The following is a 13,719-nucleotide window of genomic DNA, read 5'->3' as shown; positions in this document are numbered from 1 at the left end:
ATCTACAAGATACTGCAAAACCTCAACAACAAAAAGACAAATAACCCAATTAAAAAATGGGCAAAGGATATGAACAGGCACTTCACCAAAGAGGATACTCAGGTAGCTAACAGACACATGAAGAAATGCTCACAATCATTACCCATTAGACAAATGCAGATCAAAACTACAATGACATATCATCTCACCCCAACAAGGCTAGCACTAATCCAAAAAACACAAAATAATAAATGCTGGAGAGGTTGTGGGGAGACTGGAACACTTATACACAGTTGGTGGGAATGTAAAATGGTACAACCACTTTGGAAATCGATTTGGCACTTCCTTAAAAAACTAGAAACAGACGTATGATTCAATCCTGCGATCCTGCTCCTTGGAATATATCCTAGAGAAATAAGACCCATCACACGAATAGATATATTCACACCCATATTCATCGAAGCACTGTTCAGAATAGCAAAAGGATGGAAACAACCTAGGTGCCCATCAACGGATGAATGGATAAATAAATTATGGTATATCCACACAATGGAATACTACACAATGATAAAGAACAACAATGAAGCCGTGAAACATCTTATAATAACATGGAGGAAGCTAGAGATCATCATGCTGAGTGAATTTAGTCCGTCACAGAAGGACAAACATTGTATAAGACCACTATTATAAGAACTCAAGAAAAGGTTTAAACAGAGAAGAAAACATTCTTTGTTTCTTACAAGGGTGGGAAGAGAGGAGGAGGGTTATTTACTAACTAGATAGTAGATAAGAATTATCTAGGTGAAAGGAAGGACAGCACTCACTAAAGGGCAAGTCAGCACAACTGGACTAAACCAAGCTAAGACGTTTCCTGAATACAATCAAACACTTTGAGGGACAGAGTAGCAGGGATAGGGGTTTGGGGACCCTGCTTTCAGGGGACATCTAGGTCAAATTGCATAACAAAGCTTATTAAGAAAATATTCTGCATCCTACTTTGGTGAGTGGTATCTGGGGTCTTAAAAGCTTGCAAGCGGCCATCTAAGATGCATCAATTCATCCCAACCACCTGGAGTAAAGCAGAATGAAGAACCAAAGACAGAAGGAAAATATTAGCCCAAGAGACAGAAAGGGCCACATAAACCAGAGACTTCATCAGCCTGAGACCAGAAGAACTAGATGGTGCACAGGTACCACCAACGACTGCCCCGACAGGGAACAGAATAGAGTCCCTGATTGAGCAGGAGAAAGGTGGGGTGCAGAACTCAAATTCTAGTAGGGAGACGAGACTTAATCGTCTGACTGAGACTGGAGGTACCCCGGAAAGCACGGCCCTTCGATTCTCTATCAGCCCAGAACTAAAACAATTTCCGAGGGCAACTCTTCAGACAGGGATTGGACTGGACTGTGGGACATAAAGTGATACTTGTGAGGAGTGTGCCTCTTAGCTCAAGTAGATACAAGAGACTAAATGGGCAGCTTCTGTCCAGAGGTGAGATGGGAAGGCAGGGAAGGTTAGGAGCTGGTTCAATAGACATGGGAAATTAGGGGTGGAAAGGAAGAGTGTGCTGTCACAGTATGGGGAGTGCAATTAGAGTCACATAACAAGTATGTATAAATTTTTGTATGGGAAAAAATTTTAAAAAGTGTAAACAAATAAAACAGAAAAAAAGGATTATTAATGGTCAGAGAACGAACAACATCAGGCAACAACTTGAATCTAGGGCACAGGTCAGTATCAGCCAAAATACCAGTCTGGATACTGAACACTGAAAAAAAAAAAAAAACAGAAATCCATTGCTGTCGAGTCAATTCCAAGTCATGGAAACCCTACAGGACAGAGCAGAACTGCTCCTTAGGCTTTCCAAGGAGCAGCTGGTGGATTCGAACTGCCAACCTTTTAGTTAGCAGCCAAACACTTATCCACTGTGCCACCAGGGCTCCAATGAACACTCAAGGATAAAACAAAACTAGGATTCAAAACAGGGAACTAGAGACATCAATCTGTAAATGACGACAACGTCAAAACAATAAACGTGGGACTACATGGTGTAAGTATAGAACCTTCAAATGGACAGGAAATCAAGGCGATATCAAGTAATAAAAGACCAGTTCAAACTTAGGAAGTTAAGGGTAAATTTCAATGTAACCACAAAGAAAGTTAACAAACCTACTCATCAAAATAAAGAAGAAAAACATAAAGTCTCAGTAAACTCAAACACTAGCATAGACGTTGAAGCCTGGAGCTGGTTTGGCTTAAGCAGGGAATTAAACTATCTTTTCTGTATTGACTATCAATTACTGGGACCTCTTCACCGAAGCTTTAGTTACTAGGTAGAAAACATATTTGGGGAAAGTAAAGCAGTGGCTGAATCTTCCCAACTTCTCCCTTGAGTAGATGTTCTTGAGTGGTGGAAGGGAAAAGGAAAGTCTGTGGCCAGTAGAATTAGGAACACTAAGGTTACGAGAAATCCCTGCCCAAAAGTCTAACTGGTGGTGCTCTAAATTTCCCAGCCCTCTATATCAGATAATTTTGGGACAAGTGCTTGACCCACCATTTTTTTTTTTCACCTTCAAGCTGGCCCCAAAAATATGAGGTCAGGCTATAGAAAACTGATACTAAACAGTCATTTATATTTAAGCTTAATTACCACACAGTACAGTAACAATTATGTCCATCATTAGTATGTCAAATAACTGTTGAAAGCTTTGATTACAGTATTAAAATATCCATGTAAGTCAGTCTTTGTAGTTTGTTGCTTATGCAGCACGTTCATCTGCTTGCAACTAAAAGAAAAAAATTAAAGGGAACATTGCTTCTTACTGAATATGTGTATAATAAAAACCCACTGCCGTCCAGTCAATTCCACCTCATAGTGACCCCACAGGGTTTCCAAGGCTATAAATCTCTACAGAAGCAGACTGCCACATCTTTCTTCTGTGGAGCCGCTGGTGATTTTGAACCACCGACCCTTCAGTTAGCAGTTGATCACTCAAACCACTGCGCCACCAGAGCTTCGTATATGTGTACAGTAGCACCAACAATTCCATTTAAACTAATCTGTTTTTCAAGCAGTTATGAGTTTCGAATGTATGGCTGAAAGAAGACTACCATATAATAATTGTGAATAAACTAAGTAATACCTCACGGGTTTTTAAAACTAGATGAAACACGCCCTCATACTTCTGTCTACTCCATCTATTTTACCTGATTTCCTCTTAGATTGTTCCTTTTGCCTCATTTTCATGGGACACTTCCAATCTTCTTCCAAAGGTACTTCTTTTGTGTACTACGGTATCCAAATTACCATGTCAAAACACTTTTGTAAATCCTATGATGTTAAGCTGTGGTAGGACAATAATCTTAGTATATCAAGATTGTAATTTATAATTATGAAAACAAATGAGAAAAAAAAAACCCAGTGGAATGCAGTGAGACAAAAGAAAACAGGCAGAGCAAAGATCTTAAGGAATTCTGATTCCCCAAAAAGAGCTGTTCTCTAATTTTAATGTGCAGCAGATTCATGGATCCTCTCACCATGTCTTAGAAATCTGAATCTCTGGAGAATGATCTGCATTCTAACAATTAAACTTTGGGTTCTGTTAGAAGTGGTTCATAAATCATGTTTTAGAAATACTATCCCAAAATAAAATAATTTAAAAGAGTACAGATATATTTTTATATAATTGTATGCGAAGAAATAGTACAGAAAATGATTCTTTTAAAAAATAATAGCAGATAAAGAATAACACTTCAACGGAAAATGGGCAAAAGACATAAAGCACACAATAAACAAAAGAAATACAAAAAGCCAATAAACACATGAAAAGATGTTCATCTTTACTATTAATAAAAAATGCAAATATCAGATAACATTTTTGTCAATCAGATGGCCAAAAATGGCAATCATAGAAGACAGTGTAAGAGAGGGTATGGCGAAAAGAACATTTTCAAATACTATTGGTAGGAATGTAAACTGGTACTTTAAAAAATGACTATGTGTATCAAAATCTCTTCAAGTGTGTAAAATTTGATCCAACAAATCTATTCTATAATTTATTCTAAGCAAGTAAACATACAAATACACACGATGCATAACCAAAATGTTAGTGTAAGCTTGTGTGTAATGATAAAAAACTGGAAACAATCTAAAAGTCTACCAATAAGGGACTCATTAAATAAATTATGGTATATCCACATAAGGAAATATTATAATGTCACTAAAAATGATCACAGACCTGTATTTTACTAACATGGTAAGGCATTAACAAAACAATAAGAAAAAAAAAGGCAATTTATAAAACAATATGTGTGTGCATATACACATGCACACACTTACGTAGTCCCCGACTTACGATGGGGTTCTCTTCCAAGAACTCTGTTGTAAGTCGGTTCTGACATAAGTCAAATACTTTTTTTTTTTTTAGTTTTCATTATTGTTGCCTTTTATTATCAGTATCTTTATAAATTCGATCTTTATTTGCCTTTGAGGGTTGGAAACATTACATATAAACATCTGCCAGTGAACATCTGAGAATGATAACATTAGTAAATTACATACTGCAACACTGTAATTACTATATATTACTAACCATAAGATACACAAAAAACAACAGCAGTTTGCTGTAACTCAAATACATTGTAAATCAGACTCTACTTGCATACGTTTTTGTCAGAAAAAATATATGTGCATAGAATATAACAAAATTTCAATTGTTTAAAAAATAAAATATTACAGATGCTCCATGGGATTTTATAAAAGAACATAAAGTACATTATTTTCTATATAGAATATTACCCTCTGCTAAATCTATAAATGTGTGCTGACTGTCGGACAAGGAAAAATACTAGTTGAATGACTTATTTATTAGCTGCTAATCAAGCAACAAGCTAAGGGATGCACTACTGACCATCCCTTCAGGTGGTAAGAAAAGCAAGAAAATGATGATCAACATGGTATGAGCCAAAAACTGATTTTCAATATTGAAAAAAATCAGATCACCTATCAGCTGAGTCAAATGGTATGCACATTTTTAAAACTTTTGATACATGTTCCAAATCGCTCTTCAATAATATAATGAATTAACTTTCTGCTGCTAATCAGGCTCATGTGAGTGTGGGTAGCAAAAGTTATTTTTCCTAAGGTAGATTCATCCACGGAAAAGCTGTAAGTTGAAGTTTCAGACATGCGGGATATAAAGAAGATTCTGGACCCAAAGAGATTCTACCAAAATATAGCAATTCATTAAATAAAGGTTAATAATGGTTTTTAGGGTGGTTTGGGGGGATTTTTTTTGCATTCTTATTGATAGTATCATATTTTTTTACTACAGGAATCTGCAGTATCTCAACTGAATAAAGGAGCCTGCTGGGTTAACATAATTGGAGTGAGCAGCTTCAGGGGCTAGGGCCCAGCAAAAAATGAGTGCTATGGCTACAGTTGTTCATGTCCTATCTATGGGAAAAGAGGCACATGCACTTCTCTACAGAGCAACATAAAATATTTGGAAAACCAATTTCAGATTAAGTTACTTGGTTATCATTCTATCACAAAACAAAAGAGACTACATACTTTTAAACCTATCTATTTTTATGAATGTGACATCATGAATCTGATATCCCCCAAGTATTATCAGTTTTCTTTTCATGATAAAAAGTAAAAACTCTTAAAATAAAATAAGCTGAGTATTTATCCTGAAGAAAAGCAAAAAGGGAAAAGAAGATGCAATCTTGGAAGACTGTCTTACCAGGCTGACTGCAAAATTAGACCCAAAGAACTCAGGTGGGAAAAGCAGAGGGTGGTAACTGTGACAGGAAAGCAGACTGAATCCCAGAACAATGAAAAAAAGGAGGCTGTAAAAGCTTGTCAAGAGTGTCCTAAAACAAACGATTATGCTCAGCAATTATATTTCAATTCACCATGTCTGTATAGAATGTGATCCATTTCATCATTCTCAATATCTATCCAATTTTCTTGATACTCTATAAATACAGGCAACATTTTGCATTTCCAATTCAGAAATATCATTTAAGGGTTCCTCAAAGTGAATATAGGCTACACAGTGGCTATAGTCAGGGTAGGAGGAATAGTCTTTGTCTTTCTTTCAAGAATGACTTGCAAGGATTAGCAATGACTACCTCTAAATAAGGAGCCTGAAAGGCTAAATAGCAGAGTTCCTTCTCTCAAGGAAATTACTCTTGTTAGAGAAATAAAATATATACTCAGAGCATACTTATTGCTCTGAGTGTTACTTTCCTTTTCCTAAAGCCCATGTGGTCTTTGGCCTTTTGTTTCCCATATCCTGTCACTTAAAAAATGAATTATTCTCAAAATATTGCCTCCTTGTTGCTAAAGTTTACATAGTTTCATATTTAATTTATAGGGCATAGATTCCTATTAATCTCAGAGTGAGTATCCCTTTTATGACCTTCCCTATTTATCTCGCTAATTTTTAAAGTCCACAAATAACTTAATCTTGTGAGTGATATGGCTTAAAATAAAATAGGGGGTTGGGGGGAGTATGCCTTAGACCATAGAGACTTGTTATTTGTGGTGATGGGAAAAGTGGCACTGAACGTGGATGTAGTGAGCACAGCACAAACAAAGTAAAAATGAATGTTTGAACACATATGGATGGGTACAGACACAATTAAAGAGAAGGTGACAAACTGTGATGAATGTAACCAATGTCAATGAATAATTTGTGTGGAAACTGTCAAATGGAAACTTAACTTGCTGTGTAAACTTTCACAAAAAAATCAGTTAAAAAAAAAAGGAAAAATAAATGCCTCTAAGTTCAAAATTACAATAAACGGTACACTTCAAAATTCACTTCATTTTCTAAATTATCATTTTTAAAACCAAAAAAGCCAGAACTTTTTTAAATGAACCTGAAAATAAAACTGGTAAGTCAAAAAATGGCCAGATTCCAGATGAAAAATTAAAAAAATAAAGGATGAAATTCCAGTCCAGCTTCCCTTTCCAGTTAAAATCTGTTCATGAGAAAATTCTCTAGTCTCGGGGAACATCTAGCTCAACTGGCATAACATAGTTTATAAAGAAAATGTTCTACATTCTTCCTTGACGAGTGGCATCTGGGGTCTTAAAAGCCTGTGAGCAGCCATCTAAGATACTCCACTGGTCTCATCCCTTCAGGAGAAGGGGAGAATGAAGAGAACAGGATACAAGGAAAAGATTAGTCTGAAGGACTAATGGACCACAGCTACCAAGGCCTCCACCAGACTGAGTCCACTACAGCTAGATGGTGCCCGGCTACCACTACTGACTGCTCTGACCAAGATCACAACACAGGGTCCTGGACAGAGCTGGAAGAGGATGTAGAACAAAATTCTAACACACACAAAAAAAGGCCAGATTTACTGGCCTGACAGAGACTGGAGAAACCCCGAGAGTATGGCCCCCGGAAACCCTTTTAGCTCAGTGAAGTGACTCGTGAGGTTCATCGTTCAGCCGGGGACCGGACAGTCCCGTAAAACAAAACAGGACTAATGAGGCACAGTAGTCCAGGGACAAGGACTAGAAGGCAGGAGGGACAGGAAGGCTAGTGATAGAGAACCCACAGTTGAGAAAGGGCAGTGTTGACATGTCGTGGTGTTGTTAACCACTGTCATAGGGCAATACGTGTAATGTTTAATGAGAAACTATTATGTTCTGTAAACCTTCGTCTAAAGTACAAAAAAAAAAAAAAGAATTATCTATGTGAGATCAAGTTGACAACAGCAACTCAAAAGGTTTAATGGGAAGCCTAGCAGACAGTGAGTTGAAGATAATGGTGATGGAATAATTTGGAAAAGGATAATGAGAATAGCAGCACAACTGGAAGAACGTAACCGATGTCACTGAATTGTACATGTAGAAATTTTTGAAATGGTGTATCTTTGGCTATGTATATTTTTACCAAAAAAAAAAGGTCCTCCAAGGTCGAGAAGGGAGAGTGTTGACATGTTGTGGGGTTGTTAACCACTGTCATAAAACAATATGTGTATTGACTGTTTAATGAGAAACTATTTGTTCTGTAAACCTTTACCAAAACTACAATTAAAAAAAAAGAAAAAAGAAAATTCTCTAAAAGCAAGCCCCTTATTTTTTCCCTTAGCAAGGTTATAAGTTTTGTATGCTTTAACTTCTGAATTATTTCCATAAAATAGATTTGGGGAGCCAGGGTTTTGTTAGTTTGCAGCCCATTAGCCTCTGTTATAGTCATCTCAGCCTTCATTTGCAATGCATTCCTTAGATCCACGAAAACTGTCATTAGTTCTCAGCATAATCAATTGGAAAGCAAAGAGAAGGAATTCATTTTTGACAAAATAGTTAAAACTCGTCTTTAGCCACAGAAGAGTTCTTACTCTTTGACAATTCATCCCTAGCCTTATAAAAATGTCACTATTAAAAATCTTCATTTCTTGCCTCAAGACTCTGCTACACATCTTTTCCAATCTATACTAAATAATCTCCCCGGTATGTATAGTCCACACCATTCTCTTTATCTGCATTATTGCTCTATTTGTGGACAGTTGCAGCTTTAAGCAGCCTTAACTCTAAAGCTTTGGTGGTTAAAAATATGCTTATATCTATACATATATATATATATAAAATAAATAAACTTGAACCCAACACTACCCACCCCCATGAAAGAAGGTATAGATGTGTTCAGAACTGTTTCCTACCACCTGTCTCCCAAACAAGATAAAGTCAACAGTACCCTATCAACAAACTAATATGCTCAAAAAAAACTTTGGAGTATATAATCTTGTAGTTTTACTAACAAAGTAATATGAAATTTGAGTAGATATTTTTTCCTGATGTCAAGTGGGAAACAGAGGACTATTGTGAGCAAAAAAAACTCCCCCTTTCCGAATGATAAAGCATTCACATTGTACTATACAAAGAAAGAATGTGCATTTTTGTTATTAAATGACCCTCAACCCTTCTACTTCAAATACCTCGATCATGGAACCCTCAAGAAAAATCTACCTAAATGCTCAAAGCACAAAATAAGGCTCGGAAAAATGTAGGATTTCTAAAAATAATAAAATAAAGCTCAGAGGACTACAGTAGCTTAGTTGAGGAAAGGAATGAAAGAGCATAGGAGTCTGTAGTCCTTTCTTCTATTATTGATGAGACACTTACAGATTTAGGAGAGGGCTGGAGGTAGAAGATATTAGGATATTAGCAGTAAATGAAGAAAAAAAAGAGAGTAGGATGGTAGGTCTCATTAATAACTTACTTATTTTACTCATACAGTAGTTTCAAAACATTTGGGATGGGAAAACATCCCAAAATGTAGCTCATTGGGCAACACAGTAAGAGAAGGTTTGCATCTTAATTATATTTCATCTTCAGCTCTATCCTTCCAAGTCTGCGCAGATAAGCTTTAACACCTCTTTCCTACTCCTCAACTAAATCTTTTCACCTTTATATTGTGGTTTGGTAGTTGAAGTAGATGGGGTTTTTTTCTTTAGTTTGGTTTGGTTTGTTGTTTTCTTCCCTAGACAAAAAAGAAGGTACTGATTTGTTCAAAAGTAAGGATGGAAAGCATTATCTTCAGTAGTAGTAATTGCTTCCTAATAACAGAAGTAAGAATTTATCTATTCCTCTACCAGCCTATAATGTAAAAAAAAAAAGCTATCAGCACACCACTAAAGGCTAAAAAGAGGCTGAGGAGGGAGGTAACATTCCCAACGTCAGGTCTTTGTTTCTTCGCTCTTGTGGTATTAGCTTTGCAAAGTAATCTAATTCCCATAAACGTTACAGGTCTATCAAAATTAGTTCCATAAAACAAGATTTTGTTTGAATATATTTATACAGCAGTCATTGATGCTGCTGTTCTGCTCTGCTGCTGCATCTGCCTAAATTTAAAAGGGAACCAAAATTTAAATTTTCATTTTCTACCGAGCAAAAAAACTGGACCTCTTTTATGGGGTAGGTATTTTAAAACTTTAAGTCTACTACTCCTACGCCTAAATTAATAGAATGTGGCTTTTGTCCTCAAAAAAGCCTTCTGTTTCTCTTACAGAGAAATTTAAAATTTAAAAAAGCCCCAGGGAAGGTTTTCTAATTGCTTGAAATAACTTATTTGCTAAATATTTAAACGGCACCTTTATTTCAGAGGGCATCTATTGATCATCCAACAGTACCCCATGAAAGATACACGTACCATAAAAAGGAGAAAATATTTGGAGAGCAAGCAACAGACTTTCCAAACTGATGGGATGGAAGATACAACTTTCATGCAATGGAAATAAAAGGTCAGTTCGAATACTAAAATGACATTTGAGAAAGGAAAAATTCAAATGTGTCTTCCGCTGGCCCAAACTGCCCGGCGGCGTTGGAGACCCCGATGCATTGTCCTCTCGCCTCCTCCCAGACGCGTCCTCCCACACCCGCTCCCAGGCGGGTGGAGTGCGCCACACACCCCCGCATTTCACGAATGAAGTGAACCGGGCTCGAGATCAATCCACCTCTCGTCATGAATGTTTTGGGGCGGGGGTGGAGAAGAGGAAGCTGCGGTCCACACTCGCACAGGTTGCCCAGCTCAGGTTTGAAGGGAATGGGTTAATAATCTCCGAGGGCATCTCCCCACCTCACTCCTTAACCCCAAACTTGTCCTCACCGCACCTCTTTACCCCCATACCGCTCAGAAGAAGCCTTCCAGACACCCTGCCACAGCCGGGAGCTGGAGGCTTTTGTTTTGGCCGCGACGAGAATAACGATCCCTGAGGAGGAGGTGCCGGGGCTGCTGGTGGCTCCTCAGCACAGGGTTAGGCAGAGGAGCAGGCGGCGGCGGCGGCAGCACCTCCTCATTCTGCAGACTTACTGCTCCGTTTTCCCGCTATCCTAGGCCAGGAGATCGGGCGCCTCGGTGCTCACCTCAGACCTTGGAGGCCGGATGCGATGGTGGCTGCAGCGCCAGCCGGGGGCAGCCAGCCGTCCCTCAGGTAAACCGAGCAGTCTCTGACCGCCAGCGCGCGCCAGAGTAACCGCGAGCTTTGGCGAGCGCTGGGATGCGCGGCCCGGTGAGCGCGCGCGCGCGCGCGCACGCATCACGCAAGCGCTCTGCGCACTCTCCGCTGAGCGCACCCATTTTGAGCCTAACTGCGCAGAGGAATGCGAATCTCTTTCGTTGTTCTGTGCTTCGCGCCGACGATTACGGTTTTCTTTAACTGCCCGGCAGCGGCGTAGTTGTTTCGCGGTCTAGAGGCGTTTTTCTTAAATGCATTTAGACCTCTGTAAAGCTTCCTCCCCTGCTGAAACAGCGGTGATTCTCGATTCTCCAAGCCTGTGATGCTATTACAAGACTCCCCAAACCTGTTTTGAGAACAAGTGTGCTAACCTGAGAACCCCCGGGGATTGGAGGTGGTCCGGAGGCGGTTCACCAGGTGGAACTGGGTGCAGGTAGAGGTAGACAACTAGTCTTTGAGAACTCGGCGCTAAAACAGCATAGCAGACGGATGTACTTGCCCGGCAACAGTTTTCTTCGTCTTTGCGAAGAGCTTAGTAAACAGATGGAGCTTAAGGCTATTGTTGGTAGCATTCCCTCCTTTTGCTCCTTAGGAAGTGTATCCCCTCTTTTTTTCTACATAAACAACTTTAGAGCTGAAAAAAGTCCTTAATAAAAAAAAAAAAAAAAATTGCCGTCGAGTCGATTCCGGCTCATAGCTACCCTACAGGACAGAGTAGAACTGCCCCGTAGGGTTTCTGAGGAGCGGCTGGTGGATTCGAACCGCCTTTTGGTTAGAAGCCGAGCTTTTAACCACTGCGCCACCAGGGCTCCGAAAAAGTCATTAGAGATAATCTAAACACAGCTTTGCATTTTTCAAACAAGGAGAAGAACACCCAGAAATGCCTTACGCAAAGCCACGCAGCACTTTAATGGCAGAGTCTGGGCAGAGTCTGGATTCATCCAAAGCCAAGGCTGTTTTTCTTTTTTACTGCACCGTTTTACCCCTTTATTTCTCTTCCTTTTCTTACCGTTTCAACCTAAAGTTCACGGGCATCATTTTGTTCTGTTGATAGCACATAGGACTTAAAAGTAATAGTGATCCTTAGACTGATTTCTAGGTAAATCGGTGTTCTGTGAAGCCAGTGCTGCCTCTCCTGAGGGTGAGTGAGCAGGCAGATTGCGTGTGCGGAAAAGTCTACGTGTGCCTGCTGTATGTGTTTCCAGATCCCGTGTACCTCGAGCTGTGCTGCTAGGTGCATTTTTATGTAATTTATTCATCGTTCTAACCCTGTTGTAAAAACTGTCAGATACGGAACACATCATAGTTCACATGGGGAGGTAGGAATGTTGTAGTAATTATCACCAAATTTATCAACGTAGTTAAATCTCCAAAATATAACATTGAGTGAAAAAAGCATACTACAAAATATGTAAATTAGGTACCTTAAAAAAAAAAAAACAACCTAGAATGCTATATGGTGTTTTTGAAGACAAAACATGTATATGTAATCAAAACATATGAAATAGACGATGGACACACACCGATTTCATAACAGTGGTTGCCTGTAGGGAGGTAAGGAGGGGAATGAGATCTGGGAAGTGTAGGAAAGGGGCTTCAACGGTATCAGTTAAACACACGAAGCAAAATGTTGACATTTTATCCATGGAAAAGTGAGGGTGTTTCTTTTGAAAATCTCCAAACTTTGTTTGAAAATTTTCACTTACAGGTAATGTATCACAGATATTGAGCTAATATGCCTACTATGAACAGAGTGTGAATGCTGTGACTCAGACTCCCATGGGCACACAGTAATCAGATGGATGAGGTATGGGAAAAGAGGAGGCCCAGAGGGTAGTGATAGAAAAGATAGACGAAAGGGACCTTATTTTCAGGGATAAAAATATTCAAATCCAACAGGGATAAGGTGATATGCTCTTATTATTCCATCTCTCTTTAACTCCACCTTGTAACCACCAACATTTTTAATGAGCAGGAACTTCACAGCACTCGCAACATTGTTAAAACTGGTCTCTTGGATGAACTGGTTTTGAAATCATAAATGTTACCTGGTAATACATGGTAATTTAGTATTACATCTACATACCACCTCCAGGTCACCCTGCCCCCCGCCCCAGGCTTTTATTTGTTTACATACAGCCTGGTCAGTGAAGAATTCAGACAACCTGGGTTCTAATTTCAGTTTTGCAACTTACTGATCTGTTAATTTAGGGAAGGCTATGAGCTTCACGTCTGTGAGCTCCACTTATCTTTCTTTTTAACTTGGAGATACAAAAACTCCGCCCATTTCAAAACCATGAAACACAATACCAACATAGGGATAACTTTTAAGTTCGAAGAGAGTACATTCTTAAATGTTTTAGGAAATGTAAGATAGGAAAATCTTGTTATCTGCTGCCTATAAAAACTGCTTTATATTTATTTACCAAAGAATCTGCTTTCTGGAATTTTGAACTTTTTGGTATTCTCCTGCACTTGTTTATGGTTCTATCACAGCAGTTATCACTGTGGGCCTTAGATCAGTTATTTATACAATGCATTTTCCAGTCTTCTCATTAGATTTCTTTCTTATCCTTCTGTTCTCACTCCAGGAGCACAGGTGGTGCAATGGTTAAGCGCTGGGCTGCTAACCGAAAGATGGGCAGTTGGAACTCACCAGCAGTTTAGCGGGAGATGTGGCAGTATGCCCCAGTAAAGATTTATAGCCTTCAAAACCCTCTGGGGAAGTTCTGCTCTTTGCTGTAGGGTCACTATGA

At 38.9% G+C, this 13,719-nt stretch overlaps 1 protein-coding gene across 1 annotated transcript in view; it reads right to left on the bottom strand.

The window, feature by feature from the left end:
* The window catches only part of FZD3 (frizzled class receptor 3), a 153,472-nt gene extending 142,506 nt beyond the window's left edge, over positions 1-10,966 (bottom strand). Inside the window, exon 1 of the mRNA XM_004382189.2 lies at positions 10,872-10,966. The gene's annotated coding sequence lies outside the window, so the exon portion shown is untranslated. The remainder of the gene's footprint in view (positions 1-10,871) is intronic.
* Between the last annotated feature and the right edge of the window lie 2,753 nt (positions 10,967-13,719).

This window comes from Trichechus manatus, unplaced genomic scaffold (genome assembly GCF_000243295.1).
Source record: "Trichechus manatus latirostris isolate Lorelei unplaced genomic scaffold, TriManLat1.0 scaffold00091, whole genome shotgun sequence".
In the NCBI taxonomy this organism is placed as follows: Eukaryota; Metazoa; Chordata; class Mammalia; order Sirenia; family Trichechidae; genus Trichechus; species Trichechus manatus.
Note: the sequence above shows the minus strand (reverse complement) of the source record. Positions and strands in the feature narration are given on the sequence as shown.